This window comes from Bos indicus, chromosome 9 (genome assembly GCF_029378745.1).
Source record: "Bos indicus isolate NIAB-ARS_2022 breed Sahiwal x Tharparkar chromosome 9, NIAB-ARS_B.indTharparkar_mat_pri_1.0, whole genome shotgun sequence".
NCBI classification, from domain to species: Eukaryota; Metazoa; Chordata; class Mammalia; order Artiodactyla; family Bovidae; genus Bos; species Bos indicus.
This window is the reverse complement of record NC_091768.1, coordinates 57,133,804-57,149,653: the sequence shown is the minus strand read 5'-3', so window position 1 is coordinate 57,149,653 and position 15,850 is coordinate 57,133,804. Positions and strand designations below refer to the sequence as shown.

At 35.0% G+C, this 15,850-nt stretch overlaps 1 protein-coding gene across 5 annotated transcripts in view; it reads right to left on the bottom strand.

Moving 5' to 3' along the window:
• Positions 1-15,850, bottom strand: part of EPHA7 (EPH receptor A7) — a 210,512-nt gene that overhangs the window by 38,730 nt on the left and 155,932 nt on the right. The window lies entirely within an intron of this gene.

Below are 15,850 nucleotides of genomic sequence, written 5' to 3'. Positions count from 1 at the left end.
TATGATTTCAGATTAATCTCCAGTGATAAACTAAGTCCAAATATTTATTTCATATACAATGACAATACACTTTTTAAAAGAAAAAATAATTTAACACTGTGCCAGGTAAAGTATATGGAATGGCTACTTTCATCTTTAATGAAAGGAATCACACTTTAAAAGAGATGGTTTTATGTTTGACATGCATGTGTCTGTGTGTGTGTGAGTGTGTTCCCAAGAATTCTAATTAACCTTGAAAAAAAATTTATACTTCATTAGGTCAAGATGCAAGAAAATGCCAAGGCTTCTGTTACTTAAATATCAATATGTATGTGTGAACACATATACACACACACACAGATGCTTGCACATGTAATTTATACCTATGTAACCTAGGCTTCAAGCTTTAATAGAAGTAATTCAAGCTATAATTTTGCTTTCTCTTTCTATACAGATAATAATATGCTTAGAATTCTTTCATCCTAATTAGTGGCATATACTCTTTTTGGTAGCTAAGACTGTGGAATGTAGGAAACTAATTTGCTCTGTCTAATTTGCTCAGTGATGATTAACTAGTTGTCTTCTCTGTCTAAATGAGTAGTCACACTGGCTTGGCTGAATTTCAGTGGGGTCATTATGTTTCATGTATCATGCTCTATCTCATTCTGTAAAATATTTTCAGGCTGTTAATTTAATTTTCAGATGTCCAAAATTGTTAATAATCCTGCTGACAGAAAAGCAATTAAATGGGGCTAAAGCTGTTTAAGCAAGCTTCTGATGTTTATCCCTTTGGCTTTATTTTGTTTCTTCTACTTCTTAATATTTTCTTATATCAATGTCAAGAAAAGACATTTGTCACAGCTTTCTGGCTTGGCGATTTTGAGGGAAGGACCTGGAAGCTGCATGACTCCCATTTCCTCTCAGATTACTAACAAAAGCACGACTAGGGCAGATTAAGTGGAACAACTTTCCCTTTAGGGGCATGCAGCTGAAGTACTCAACATACTGTGTTTACAGACTAACTGTGTTTCTGATATGTTTCCAATAAAGCCAATTTCTAATAAAAAATCTTATTTTTTTCCATGACTTTTAAAACCTTAATATATGCAATGAAGAAATATTTGTTTCTAAAGTGATTTATCTCTCCACCCAAAATATTTTTAGCATCTCAGCAACTATGTGGTTCAAGAAGTTGCATCCCCAAACCACAGCCTTGGAAACACAAACCTCAACTAGTGGTGAGATAAGGTCTTATTGATACTTAGCCAGTAATCTCTAATAGTCTAATTTACTTAAAACCACTCATAAAATCTGTGCATGCTGCGTGCTAAATTGCTTCAGTCGTGTCTGACTCTTTGTGACCCTGTGGACTATAGCCCACCAGGCTCCTCTGTCCATGGAATGGTCAGGGCAAGAATACTGGATTGGCTTGCCATACCCTCCTCCAGGGGATCTTCTCGACCCAGGAGTCCCATCGCCATCTCTTGGTTCTTTTTACTTGGGAAGCCCCATAAAACCTGTATTTTATTTTCTATCAGTTAAAAAATAGAATGCAGCACAGGTGAGAATACTACAATAGTCAATACATAAATTACTCAGTAAGGCTGCTGGGCCTCCCATCAGGGTGTATGGCATGATGTGTGCCATTTGGAAATAGGTTAGATGGAAATTGGTTACAGCTAATTTCTAGGTCTCTTTTAGGAACACACATAGCTTCACGTGATTTGGAAGTGTAAGTCAAACTATAAAGCATTTTGCTTCGTTTCTATTACTAAACACTTAGCAGCAGCAGCAGCAGACACTGAATCCTGCAAGATACCATGGAGACTTGAGGTATAAATGTACCTTAGTTTCTGACATGTTGTAGCAAGATATAAGCACAGAATGAGACTTGATTTCTGCAAGTTATACATTAACATTATACTCATTATTTCATCCTGAAAAAGAATTTACCAATAAAATGATGATAATTGAGGATTGAAGGGAAAAGATGCCAAAAATACACTTGAAATATATAGTATTTTGAAGCTCATGGCACTTTTGTATGAGGAATCATATCTGTCAGTGACTATACTCCTGATTTCCTGTGTATTTCTTATTTAAAAAAATGTATCCCTTGCTGATACTGTATCAAGTCACACATTTAAAAGTCAGAGACAGAAGTACTAGCATATAGCCCTTGAGAATAGATAAACTGCATGATAGGAAAAATCTTTCCCTATCTTATGTCCTTCAAATACAATACTTTGGTACATAAAAACTGATAATATTTTCCCTTGTGTTTCAAAATCTCAGGCATAGAGAATATACAACTCACAAGATGTACAGTTTATAAATAAAATTATCTCTAAGCTAATCAGATTCTAGCAGTCATTCTTTTCAGATAAAGTTATACACAGAAGTAAAATTGAAGGAAGAAATCTTAAAACACATTGATTTCTATGGTTAATATATTTTATCTGATAAATTAATCACACTGTGACAGTTTCACTAAGAATATGATCTTACACCAAAATAGTCAATTAACTACAATCTGAAGTTCATTTTGAAAAGAATATGCATACAACTAACCAAATTATATCCATACTTAAGAACCAAAATGGCATTATGACATTTACATTATAATTTTCAAAATAAAGTGAAATCAAATCTTTTGTAATTGGAATTAATGTGAAGCTAATAAATATTAAATAGCAATAATAAATTTCCTTCATTGGAAAATGTAGGAAAACAGGCAAGATTTTAAACATGACTTTGTAGTAGGATTTCTAAAAAATGATTAGCAGATTAATTTCTCACCTAAGTTTCTAGAAATATTCAAATATAAAAATTCAACTGAAGGAACAGATGGAACATTTTGCCCTTAATTATTTTCAAGACTTATCGGGGACATATTTGGAGTCTATAAAATGACAGTGAATGATGATCTTGGAAAATACAGAAATGGTTTCTGTGTTTTAAAGTGGCAGATCTCAACAGCATAAAAAGAAAGTCGATAAAGTTGATGCCACAGAAAAGCAAAAGTTGAATAACAAGCCAAAAGGTAAATTTGTGGGCAATGGGATCATTAGTATGAGTCTTTGAATCGAAAATAATCAGTAAGAATGGTGGGTTTATGTACAGACCTGAACCAATCAATATTTTAGAGATTTTGAGATGCAAGCACTCATGCATGATCTTTGATCTCAATTTTCAATTAAAATCCAAGTACTAAAAAATATATTTAAATTACAAGATGGAATGTACTTATAGGGTTTCCCAGGTGGCCCAGTGGTAAAGAATCTGCCTGCCAAGCAGGAGACTTGGGTTCAATACCCAAGACCGGGTTCGGAAGATCCCCTGGAGAAGAAAATGGAAACCCATTCCAGTGTTCTTGCCTGGAAAATCCCATGGACAGAGGAGCCTGGAGGGTTACAGTCTATGGATTTGCAAAGAGTCAGACCCAACTTAGCGACTAAACCATCACCATCTGTGTACTTAGAAGGGCTCCATTTTCCCCCCACCCCCACCAAAATATTAAGCTTACCTATACTTATGGAAACATTTCCTAGCACAAAGTGAGAAGAAAGACAATTTTAAAACATAATGTAGTCAGTCAATGGCACTCCAAAGTTCATACTCTATAATCTCTGGACTGTGTAAATTTGCAACATTACTAGGCAAAAGGGACACTACAGATATAATTAACGTTATAGACCATACAATAAAGATATTTTCTTGGATTTTTTTCCAACCTAATCACACTATCCTTTCTGAACAGAGAGATTTTTTCCACCCAGGGTTAGATAGATGTTGCAAAAGCTGAAGCCAAAGAGATGTGAAGAATGAGAAGGAATCAACCTGCCATCGCTGGAGGGGATACCTGGGAAACACAAGATATGAGGGCAATCTTTAAGGATCAAAGTCATGCCACAGGTGTTTAGAGGCAGAGAAATAGAAACCATGATAGAAGCACAAAGACTTGGAATTCTGACAACATCAATGAGACTGGGGGTAGATCTTCCCCAGAGTCTTTAGGTGAGCTCCCAACCCGTCTGATAACTTGATTTCTGTCCACTAGGCTGGCAGCTGAGGCTCCAGCTGAGCCCCACAGTCCCACTGTATGCAGACTTCTGACCCACAGAACGTGGGGATAAGAAATGAGTGTTGTTAAGTTTCTGTGGTAACTATGTATGGTAACAGTAGAAAATTAATAGACACAGTAAAGGAAAAATAGACTTACTGGATTTTAACAAAGTTGATGAAAAAAGTTTAGTGATAGGGTAGTTTATACTAGTGTGATGTATCAAAATTTACCCTGAAATAACATGAAGTCAAGGAATTTTGATCTTGATTAGGACTCAAAACGTATTTTATAGAAAAGAAATCTCCATTATACACCTGGAAGAAACTTTCTTTTTGTGATTAGAACTTCAATGAAGCTCATAAATTTGATTTTGGACTTAAAGAAGTAATTTATTGATACTTGTTATTTTCACTACATTTCAGCAAAGAATGGTGAGTGGAAAATAGTATTTGTATTTTAAACAACACAATCAGGTAAGATGGGTCAACAAGTACTTCAACAGATACGAAGTTGTGTAGAAATCTTTTACTACACAACTAAAGTTGTTGTATCTGTTGACATTTTTTAGATTCCCATTGCCTGCATGCATGCTCAGTCTTTTTAGTCTTGTCCGACTCTTTGTGACCCTGTGAACTGTGGCCTGCAGGCTCCTCTGACCACGGGAATTCTCCAGGCAAGAGCACTGGGGTGGATTGCCATGCCCTCTTCCAGGGGATATGCCTGACCCAGGGAACGCCTCTCTTACGCCTCCTACATCAGTAGGCAGGTTCTTTACCATGAGCTCCACCTGGGAAGCCCATCAGCCAACTGAATAAAGTTAATATCATTCCAATGGGGTAATAAAACACTTCACAAGAACAACAAAAGTCACTCCTCAGCTAAAAAGAGCCTTGTTCTTTAAGCAACAGTCAACATCTTCGTAAAAATGATCTACTAATACATCTTTCTGGAAATAAATCTTTTTCTGTCATCAGCTGATTAGTAACCAATTATTTGGATGTTTAATTAACTACTGTAGGAATTAGTAAGCCTGATTACTAATTAAAATAGTAATTCTCTATTAAAATGCTTTAAGGGGCAAAGACCTGAGGTTTATCATGAAAGCTACTACGGCCATTAGTCCTAAACGTGAAACTGGACTCCTGCTCAACTGTGGTTAAGTGCTGCCTAAAATATTAATTGATGAGGAGTAACTCTAGGTGCATTTGTATTTTCATAGAATTATTATGTAATTGTAACTATTAACACAAATTAAACTACTGTAAAAATAGGTAGGTACAAATTAGGCAGCTGTCCAGAACTAAGTGTACTATTCACACCAGTCCTACCTAGAAAAGAATAACTAAATTATAACCCAATATTGTTCAGCTGGTAAAGAATCTGCCTGCAATGCCGGAGACCTGGGTTCGATCCTTAGGTTGGGAAGATCCCCTGGAGAAGGAAAAGGCTACCCACTTCAGTATTCTGGCCTGGAGAATTCCATAGACTGTATACGCCATGGGGTCACAAACAGCTGGCCATAACTTGAGCGACTTTCACTTTCAATCTGACAATTCAGCGAGTCTAAGGAGGTCTTGATATTGAGTCATACATGTCACCTATGTTTTCAATCAACAGTTAATATTTTTTACTAGTTCAGTTCTAGTCAATAAATATATGGCATTTAGTCTATGCAGGGCATGGTGGCATTTCTATATAAATTTACAGTTTGCTGTGCTATACTCTGCTGTACTTAGTGGTTCAGTTGTGTCTGACTCTTTGCGACACTATTGGCTGTGGCCTGCTAGGCTCCTCTGTCCATGGAATTCTCCAGGCAAGAATATTGGAGAGGGTTGCCATACCCTCCTCCAGGAGATCTCCCTAACCCTGGTATGAACCCACATGGCAGGTGGACTCTTTACTATCTGAGCCACCATATATCACCTCCTTTCTTCCCTACTATAACTGTGAAGGTAGGTACCATTGTTCTATTTTATTGATGGAAAGGCTGAGGGTTATGGAAATTAAGTAGCATCCACTCAGAAAGGGGAAGATTTTGGAATCAATCACATTTTAAAATTCTAATCCCATGCCTTTTTTCAACTACACTGCAACAATTCTAGGTGCTGGCACTTCTTGAGAGCAGGTACTAGAAGCAGAAAAGCTGTTAAGCCTCACACTTAACATTAGTTGAGAATCCAGGAGGGGCCATAATGATGAAGAGACCCTTAGGGGATGCATTTTAGAAGGCAGAGATGATATCATTTTAATAGTTCAAAATCTTGATAGTTTTCATTTGTGCTATATTTTATAACCTGTATCATTTAACACATACAGATACGCATTGCTCTTTAACCAGCAGTCTGTGGATGTACTATTGATATATTTGACCAGACACTTATAAATATAAGCATGTTCCCCTCCCATGTCTTTCTCTTATAAATTATGCTTCAATAAAACTGCTGGCAAATTGGTATTTAATATGGGTCATCTAAGGAGGATAAAACATTTCAGAGTGGTTTAGTGCCTGCAGGTGAAAAAAGGTAGGTGAGGTTATATGGATTGAATAGGTAAAACATGCCATTATTAAAACTCACTTAGAATCATTGCTTTATCAAAGAAAATTGGGGCTAAATAAAGTTACTATTACTTAAAATGTTTTAGACAGTGACACTCAAAGTGCAGACTGGCTACTCCAATTGCAGAAGCAAATTTTTGGCCTATGAGGAGATGATGAAGTTATGTGAGAGGTACACCTAAGTCAGCAAGCATTTTTTTGTTCTTGCTCGGATAACATTTTTTTCTTAACAGAACTTTCTTAAAGAAGAAGCATTAAAAAAAAGAAAGAAGCATTTATTTTTCTTTACAGGCTCTTTGATCACGTTCTTTCTGGTGCAAGCTACTTGTCACATACTAGCATTTTTAGTAGCAATGACTTTTAAAAGTATATTAGCATTAGTCTGAAGTACACTTCACTGTTACACTGAAATGCCCAGAAGGTAATATCACTATAATATTTTTATTGATTTCTGATGTTTCATTAATTTTAAAATTTAACATGTAATTTTTTCACTACTGATTATCGTATAACCAAAGTATTGTATGGGCTTTACCATGCTGGTGGCTTAGACGGTAAAGAATCCACTTGAAATGCAGAAGACATAGGTTCTATCCCTGGGTTGGGAAGATCCCCTGGAAGAGGGCATGGCAATCCATTCGTATTCTTGCCTGGAGAATCTCCATGGACAGAGGAGCCTGGTGGGCTACAGTACATAGTGTCACAAAGAGTGGGACATGACTGAGCATTTAAGCATGGCACAAACTATTGTACAGACTACAAGGTTGACAAGACCCACCTTCAGGGAGATTTTAGTGTAAGAAACAATTTAGAACATGAATACGCAAAATTTGAATGCACAACTTAAAGCATCGATGAAATATGAACCAAGTGCTAGCAAATTATCGGGAGGCAGTAAGGAGTAAAACACATAAAAACTTTCATTGTTGCAAAAAAACATCTGTAGTTCAGTGTTTGATTGGTGTAAGTCTCTGTATTCAGTTGCATCCGACTCTTTGCAGCCCCGTGGACTGTAGCCCACCAGGTTCCTCTGTCCAGAGAATTTTCCAGGCAAGAATACTGGATCCATTTGCATTTTCTACTTTAGGGAATCTTCCTGACCAGGGATTGGACATGGGTCTCTTGCGTTCCCTGCATTGGCAGGCAGATTCTGTACCATTAGTGCCACCTGGAAGGCCCATTTGACTGGTATAACTACATAAGTTAATTATCAAGAATGTTGATATTGTGTCTATAATCTGCATGAAATAACTTTCTATCGCAAATAGTAACAGAGCCAGGTTCAAGACTGGACCCAAGAATTTTTCTCTGGTGGCCTCTACAAATAAGTTACAATTCATTGAATCATTCTTCATCTGCTTCAGCTAGTAGAGATCTTTTTTTCTAAAACCCTATTTCCCTTGTGGATAGTACTACACAATGTAACAATTAATTTATAGCTATTTATCTCCTCAGTTATTCTGATGCTCCTTGAAGTCAGGAAATGTGGTGAAGCAGTAGAGTAAAGGAGTGAAGAGCACGGGATCATGAGTTAGTCTACCGGGTGTGCACCTGGTTTCCAGCACTTATTTGCAAATTATGCAATCATGAACAATGAACCAAACTTCTTGAGCACTGGTTTTCTCAGCTTTAAAACAGCTATAATCAGAGTACATACTTTATAAACAGAACTGTCTTGGAAATCAGTACATGATTACATGTTAAATGTTTAAAACCATTCCTGATGTATAGAACAGTCTTATGGACTCTGTGGGAGAGGGAGAGGGTGGGAAGATTTGGGAGAATGGCATTGAAACATGTGAAACGTCATGTATGAAACGAGATGCCAGTCCAGGTTCAATGCACGATGCTGGATGCTTGGGGCTGGTGCACTGGGACGACCCAGAGGGATGGTGTGGGGAGGGAGGAGGAAGGAGGGTTCAGGATGGGGAACACATGTATACTAATTAAATAATTTTCTATTAAAGAAAAAAAAGAAAAAAAAAAACCATTCCTGCGACATGGTAAGAAATATATACATATATATATATTATTATTCTACATTTATTTTGTTTGTGTTAGACTTACTGATGCCTGGGACCCATTCCAGAATACACTGATCTTGGGGTCAGATTCAGGCATAATTATTTCAAATGGTACTCAGATGAAGCTGATGAACAGCTAAGTTTGAGAACAATTGCTCTGAAGCTTTGGCAGGAAAATAAACTGTCAATTCAATGTGGAATTTCAGGATTGTCTATAATAAATGCTGGCAAATGTGAGGTTTTTCAATATTGACAGGTTTTATTCAATTTCAGTAATTTAGAAATGACCAATTTCTATAATTTATACTTTCTATTTTATATATGCCAGCTAAACAGAAAGACACTGAGGCTAAGTCATTTAGAAGGAACATATCACTGTAAAAAAATCAAACAACTACCAAAATGGAAAGAGGACAAACACATATTCTTTTCAAAATATTATATATTAAGTTGAGAGAAAAATACAAATGAAGCAATCTCTTCTATTTTATGTGATGGGGAAACTATTAATTTGATTACTTTTAAAAAATCCATATACTTTTGCTTGTGGTCTATCAAGTAATATGACTCCATCTCTAATTTTCTATGAATCCAGAGTTAAAAGCTACCTTATTTTATAAGGTCAACTATGTGACTACTCTTACTTTAATGATGAACTAGTTATAAAAATGATTTATAAGGAAGTATGGGATAGCTATAGCCTACAAGAGACCATTTCAATAATGAAAATAAATGCTTAAACAGAATAAAATATATGGGCATGTATGTATACACATTTGTTAGTGGCCAAAACCTCCTTTACAGGGCAACAGAATAACCTTTTCAGTTGTGTACATTTTCTTTGACCTTGGAACATGTTTTATTATAAATAGAGAATAACACTGTATTTTAATGACAGATATATTATAATGACAGCGATTTTTGAAACATTAATATACTACAAATCTTTGTGTTATGGGTATCTTTAATTATAATTTTCACATCCATCTATTTATATTTTTTATAACATGAATATACTTTCTTTTAGCTTATATTAAAAATAGACTTCTAAATTATTTTTTATTTCATATGCTGTAACTTTATTTCCTTACAATATGACAAAAATTATATATATAATGAAACTATATAAATTATTCTTAAGTTATGTAATAATATACACTAATATTTACATATATAATTATGTGGCTAAGTAAGCTCATTTGTTCCTCTTCCTAAATGGGTACATAATATTTAAAATATTGTTCTGTACATTACAATAACATTCTGGAAATCTGAAGATTCAGTTTACCTTCACAGGCATTGTAACATTTATTTAAATAACATGTAGGTTGTTTAAGAGGAACATTGTCAATAGAAAGAATATTAAATAAAGAGGAGATGTGAGATTTGCCTTAAAGCAGTGCATTAATAATACACATGCAGAATAAATCATATTTTTCCATTAGAATAAAATTTATATTACTGAATACCAACTGTGTGCTTACAATGTGACCACACTGAATTTTTAATCCCCAAATCCTTTTCCAGTACACCACCATTTCTCATTATTACAAAATGAGTATAATGTGTTACAACCAAAATTTCAAAAAATGAAACCATAAAAACTGAGTTCTCTACTTATCGTGACACAGTTTCATAAAATGTTTGTTTCACATACATGAGTGTTTATGTATGAATATTGTTGTTTAGTTGCTAAGTTGTGTCTGACTCTTCTTGCAACACTATGGACTATAGTCTGCCAAGCTCCTCTGTCCATGGGATTCTCCAGGCAAGAATACTGGAGTGGGTTGCCATTTCCTACTCCAGGGAACTTTCCCAGCCTAGGGATAGGAACCATGTCTCCGGCATTAGCAGGCAGATTCTTTACCACTGAGATTCTAGGGAAGCCCATGTATAAATATATCAAAGTATAGATAAACAATGTGCATCTATGAATTACTTTTAATAAATACATTTAAAATATTTTAAAAATCATTTATACTTGAAATTCATATTTCTAATTGAGTGCAAATCTGTTTACAAAGAGGTATGCATGTGTTAAAGTGATACGATACAAAATAGAATACAGCAAAAGTATGACAGTTTCCTATTAAACACCATTCTTTTACTCTATCCCAAGTTCTTGATAATAGTTAAAAGCGAACAGCAAATGTCATTATATTCTAGCCACCATCAATTTCATACTTTTCCACCATACACTTTATTTTTTCTGCCTGTGTCTTTTTAGGCCTAAAACTCACATGTATCCAAGTCAGTATATTTTCTTAAATATTATCCAACAATATTGGTTTTGCAGCTATTGGTCCTCATTAGTGGTTTTGTCTGTCACTTTTTTTTACATTTTTTTCCAGAAATCATCACTCTAGTGCTCCTTACAACTAATTTGATTTTAATTCTCCATTCAAAGTTTGATTATTCAAAAAAGGAAAAGAAGAAAGGAAGAAGAAGAAAGTAAAAGGAAGCAGAGGAAGAGAAGATGGAGGGGCAGAAAAAGAAGGAAACCCAAAGTGTCTCGAAACTCACTAAAATTATCCCACCTAAAATGTGCAATTAAAAAATGTTATAATCCCAAATGCTCCAGGTGCTCTGAGTATATTTCATCTCCAAAGTGCATAAACTTAAGAGATTCATATTGCTTAATAATAAGTTCTTACCACCAGTCAAGATTTATTACTTTATTTCAAGAACCTACTACAAACTAAGCACTTAGTTTAATAGAGTCTGCTAAATACATTTCGACTAGCATTGTGGCTTGTATTTTAAAGTTGTTGCTGCTGCCTAGGAAGTTAGGCATAAATGAAAGCTGCGTTAAATATCCTAAACCTGTATAATGCCAATGGTGCCATGTGGCATTAATTTAGTAAATAACATTTTAGTACCAAAACAAAATTAATGCAGTTTCTTAAAGCAGCCAATTAATACTCAAAGAGTCACTTTTATGCACTGGGAGAATCTGGTTTATAATGAATAACTATATATAGGGAGATTTACCAATTTACGAATAAGTTTGGTTTCAAAGGTTAATTTGTAGTTTAGTTGTTTATAATTTAGGCTTCATTTTCCATAGAAATCAGTATCATAAATAGCATTTAAATTGCCAGGATAGCCAACAAACACCTTTGACCCAGAATGTTGCTAAAATATTGCACATTTGTATAGAAAACAAGTTAAAAACAATTCTGCTTTAATCTAGTGAATATGCAAAACAGAAAATGGGTTTGCCCATTTTTATCAAATGCCCATCTATATTCTGATTACTATTGAATACAGATACTTCAATATAGGAATCAAAATCTTCCAGAATCCTCCTAAAATACTGATGTCTCTTAGCCAGAAACAGAAACTGATCAATGTTTGCTTAGCTTCTGCCCCTGCCCTCATCTTTCATATATGGAGATTTGACTTTATTTCTAAATAGTCTCCTGCCACTATTCCTTCTCAATGACTAACTAGAACTCAAGCACAGGACAATAATGTCCCAGCTTCACCCTCTTATCAGTTAGAGCAGGAGTCTATGGCCCCGGGCCAAATCTGGCTAGTTACCTGTTTTTACAAGTAAAATTTCACTAGAACACAGCTGCGTCTATGGTTTATGGGTGCTATTTGTGCTAAAAGACAAGAGGTTTGGAATGAGAAAATATGGCCTATAAAGCATGAAATTTTTATTATCTGGTCCTATTCAAAAAGTTTGCTCACTTCTAAGTTAGAGCTTGTTTGGTTGCAAGTAAGAAAACCCACACAAATAGTGGTTTGGTTTTTTTTTTCTTTTCTTTATTTCTCTCATTCAAAAATGAATATACTTCACAGATAGGCTGTTGCTATATTGGGTTCAGTGGCTCAAGGACGGAGAGAAATTCTCCTGGCCTTTCCCTCAATATTGCAATGTGTTAAGGTTGCTGCTACTACAGCAATAACATCCACGTTGCAGGCATGCGATGAAAAGGCAGTGTGGAATGCTCAAGGTCTACATAAGGAAAAGCAACTTTTTCAGCAAGCTCGAGCAATCTTTTGTTTATGTCTCATTCATCTTCTTTCCTAAGTTGGACATGGATTTCTATAATTTAAGCAGGGTATATTGCTGTTCTAAAAAAAGGATAGTAAATAAGAAGAAAGGACTTGATAATAGGGAGGAAACTAGAGGTGTCTGCCAGCCTTGTCTTCCCCACAGCAAGAGAAAGGGAGATCAATCACTTAACTTGATTCCTATCCTTCCAGCCTCCTCAATTAATTTCTCTTCTGAATATAGAACAGAACAGATCAAGGAAAGTGATTCAGATTCCTAATTGAAGGCATTAGATGATGCATAAAAAAAGACGGTTATGTAAACTGGGACTTAGAGAGATATTTGCTAGCTGCTGCTAAGTCGCTTCAGTCGTGTCCGACTCTGTGCGACCCCATAGACGGCAGCCCACCAGGTTCCCCTGTCCCTGGGATTCAATATATCAGTAAGATAAATTTTAATACCAATACATTCAAACTATTTATTCAAATAAGCATAATTTTGCTTATGGTATTATGAGTGTTATTTTATTTTATTAAAATATTTCCAGTGCAATCAAGTTCCCTCATTATGTCTTGTTCTGTGTGTCTGCACAGGATTAGGAAGATATATATATAAAGTTATAGGATATACAAAATTTTGGTTATATATAATATACTTGTTAATAAAACAAAGCCATCAAAATATTAGCTTCAATTCCCCAAATTTTTATTTCAATGGTCATTATCATGAAGGATTTTAGTTAATACCTGTTATCCTGGCCTTAAACTATTTGGGATAAAAAAGCAAAATGTTCTCAAATTATAAAAGAACAAATTATTTTTATTCAAATTGATACATATTTATATAATATATAAAATATATTAATATTCTAAGTAATTGTTCATCTAAGAAAATAATATAGTTCTTCCTCTACAGTATCTAATAAAGTCATGTATCTTATAAATGAACATGTGATACATATACAGATATATATAACTATATTCATATATAAACTTTTCATATCTGTAATTAAAAGCACTTTATGACCAATATGTTGATAATTTTATTGCTACTTATTTGCAAATGTACTAACCACAGAATAGTATTTTGAAATAAATGACTCATACATTAAAGATATTTCTCATTGCTTTATGGCAATCTCAGAAATTTTATTGGTATATATTTTCTTAAAAATAAGCTCCATATTTAATAAAGGCATGCAATTGATAACTCTTCAGTTTCTAGTCAAACAAACGCCAGTACGAGAGAAATAGTATTAGATGTCTCTTCAACTCTGAGAGTCAATTTGTCAGGTCTAATTTTGAGAGACTAATGTCCTCATAGTTCATTTTGCTTACAAAACTCTGATCTAAAATTTTCCTCTGAAACAGAAAAAAATTATTTATTCTTTTCTTTCTCTCCCCTCCCTTTCTTAGTTTTAGGTTAGTTACTCAGTTTTAGATAAATTTGCCTTAAATCAATAGATTACCCACACATATAGATTACCCAGATTACCTCGTGAAGGACAGGGAAGCCTGGCATGCTGCAGTCATGGGGTCGCAAAGAGTCGGACACCACTGAACAATGAAACAACAACAAACCCACAAACCAGCACCAAGGCTCAACATCAACTTCTGTTTCCTGAGAAGTGAAGCAATGCAGAGTTCTGAGCACCTTCCATTACACATTCACATAGCAGTCTTACCTCACTCAGTGCCAGAGCAAGGCTCTTCAGAATGCTCAGTGACCTGGTATATTATGATTAGGAAAATCATATGAATAATCCATTTAAGGTAATTCTGCTGCTAAGTCACTTCAGTCGGGTCCAACTCTGTGCGACCCCATAGACGGCAGCCCACCAGGCTGCCCCGTCCCTGGGATTCTCCAGGCAAGAACACTGGAGTGGGTTGCCATTTCCTTCTCCAGTGCATGAAAGTGAAAAGTGAAAGTGAAGTCGCTCAGTCATGTCCGACCCTCAGCGACCCCATGGACTGCAGCCTTCCAGGCTCCTCCATCCATGGGATTTTCCAGGCAAAAGTACTGGAGTGGGGTGCCATTGCCTTCTCCAAAGGTAATTCTACTTCCTGGTTAATACAAATCTGATTTTTCCTCATCATAAAACAAAAGAAAACAAAAAATACAACTGCACGCAATTAATATAATATTGAAATGTCTTCTAATTGTCTTTGTGGCAAGTATTAACCTGCTGATGTTCACTTAATATTTGCAATTCACTGAGCAACAAATGCTTAATTGCTCTTTAAAATGAGAACATTTCTCTTTTGTACAGTAATAAAATCTGACCAGTGGTATACTTCTCTGGAAAACTCCTTTATATTTCTGAACACATCCTTTAATTCTGCTGTAAATTGGCTTGGATGACAAACAAAAGCAATTGTGTAACATATTTTGTGTTACATATCAATGAAAAATGAAAGGTGGATTCTGTACAGTTTGCACTTATTAAGAATTCATTTTGAATGGGAAGTTCCTTCTACAGTATTTTAAAATAAGAATATTTGAATCAAACAGAGTTCTGGTGTCTTTTTTTTTTTTAAGTTAAAGACAAAAAAGAATTACCATTAAGCATCTAACAACATGGCCAAATAAAGTATTTGCAGAATAGATTAATTCACCACTGTTATTTAACAGACAAGGAATCATTTTCTGGTATCAGATTACCAAATTATGTGTTCAAGGAACAAGAAGCCATTTGTTAGCAGCTGACCATTAATCCACTGGAAAAACTGTAGATTATTCCTTAGGTAAGGTGCAAAAGTACACCTGGAGACTGAGGACATACATACACATAATTAAACATACACAAACACACACACACACACACACACACACACACACACACACGGCATGTAAATTCATTATGCCCCAGAGTTAGAAGGAAAAATATTTTCAAATCAGTCTGAATTTGATTTCTCATGCTTTAAATTAACTCCCACCCTCACCAAACATATGATTGGGCATTGTTCTGTTTTTATAAATGGGTAATTAGGATAAGTGGAAAATATATTAATAAAGATGTGCCCCCTACTCAACTTTCACAAGCTTTGAAGTTACACAGAAAATATTTGATCCAAGCTCTGTTACGTTATTTTGGTCAAATTGCTAAACTGCTCCAAAGCACATAATTTTTCATCTGCAAAACTGAAATGGTAAGGGTACTGCAGAGATTTTAATAGATAATAAATGTGAATCACATATACAATGTTTAGCAACTAGCAATC